This window comes from Haplochromis burtoni, unplaced genomic scaffold (assembly GCF_018398535.1).
Source record: "Haplochromis burtoni strain Fernald_Lab_line unplaced genomic scaffold, NCSU_Asbu1 Contig_113, whole genome shotgun sequence".
NCBI classification, from domain to species: domain Eukaryota; kingdom Metazoa; phylum Chordata; class Actinopteri; order Cichliformes; family Cichlidae; genus Haplochromis; species Haplochromis burtoni.
Genome location: NW_024582474.1, coordinates 615,005 through 616,337, shown reverse-complemented (window position 1 = coordinate 616,337; position 1,333 = coordinate 615,005). Strand labels below are relative to the sequence as shown.

The 1,333-nt window shown below is 37.4% G+C and overlaps 1 protein-coding gene across 1 annotated transcript in view; it reads right to left on the bottom strand.

The window, feature by feature from the left end:
• The window catches only part of mctp1b (multiple C2 domains, transmembrane 1b), a gene marked incomplete in the record, with an annotated part of 43,969 nt that overhangs the window by 18,555 nt on the left and 24,081 nt on the right, over positions 1 to 1,333 (bottom strand).

Here is a 1,333-nt window from a genome sequence, read left to right as displayed (position 1 = left end):
ATCTGTATCTCTGGCTGCAGCTGGAGAACAAATTCAGACTTGGCCTATTATGAATTTATGTGTTGAATTAAACATGAACAAGATGTGCTGTTTTTAATATCTCAGAGCTGAGGATACAGTTGGAAACCATCTCTTCATGCAGCTCCATTTAACTGAGCAGAAACTATAATCACAGCTAAGCAGACCAAAATAAATAGAATTACTGAGTTTATTCAATACAGTGCAGTCTATGTCTGCTGTATGCAGCTGTTTAAAGAGTTCTCTCCAAAGCCATCCTACTACACTTCTTTGTATTGGATTATGTTAAAGGTTAGCCCTGTCAAGTTGAGCAACTTGATTCATTTCATATCAAGTATTATAGGGCAAGGTTTTGTTTGCAGAGTTGGACAGTATAGCAATGTTAGGAAGTCAGTACAGAAAGAGAAAACAATATGTTATTATCGTGTTATAATCATATTATACACTGCTTTTCTGAAAGACAACTAATATATAAAGATGAATGTCAAGACAGCTCCACCTAATGTAATACAGAAATGGGCACTCGCATCTCACACGGCCGACCCGATTGCAGCAAGAGTCAACTAGTGCTGTGGACAACGTTTCACAAAGTTAAACTTTTGCTTTTTACATAATACGGAATCCATTCATTGTGAAACATTGTGGGGCAATGTCACCACATTTTTGAAACATTTAAGGGAATTTTCATGAATAAAAACTGAGCTGGCTGCTGAGCGGAAAGACAGGCCTAGATGGGGATGCTGATATGTAACTCTAGCAACCGAACTGTGCAAAAATACCTCCCTTTAATTTGTTACATTTTGTTTGCAATGATCTCTGTTCTACAGCTTTCTGGAGGTCTTTCAAAGTTTTTCACTGATTTTGGCTACATTTTCACAAACTTTCTTCTTTGTTCTTTAATTGAATCTATGGAAATGCTAGATGTTGGGGTTTGGGGTTGAACTTCACCCAGATTTTGGGGATCTTGTAAATATTGATGAATTTTGATCCATCAGACACAATACTACCTGGAAAGCATCTAATCAGCAACACTTTTTTTTTTCAGCACAGTAATTAACTAAAACACACTGCCAACACAGTGAGAGTTTACCTGGATGGGGAAAAAAGACACACAGTGGTACACTATTACTCATGCACTGGTCTCCCCAGAGTCTGAACCTAAGCAGTATTGAAGTAGTATGGAATGATCCATATAGAAAACAGAAGAAAAGGCAGAAATATATAAAAAAAGAAACGCCTTAAATGTCCTTCAAGAAGCCTGGAAAACTATGGCTTTCTGAAGGCTCCTTTCTGAAGAAAGCTGCCTCAGAGTTTA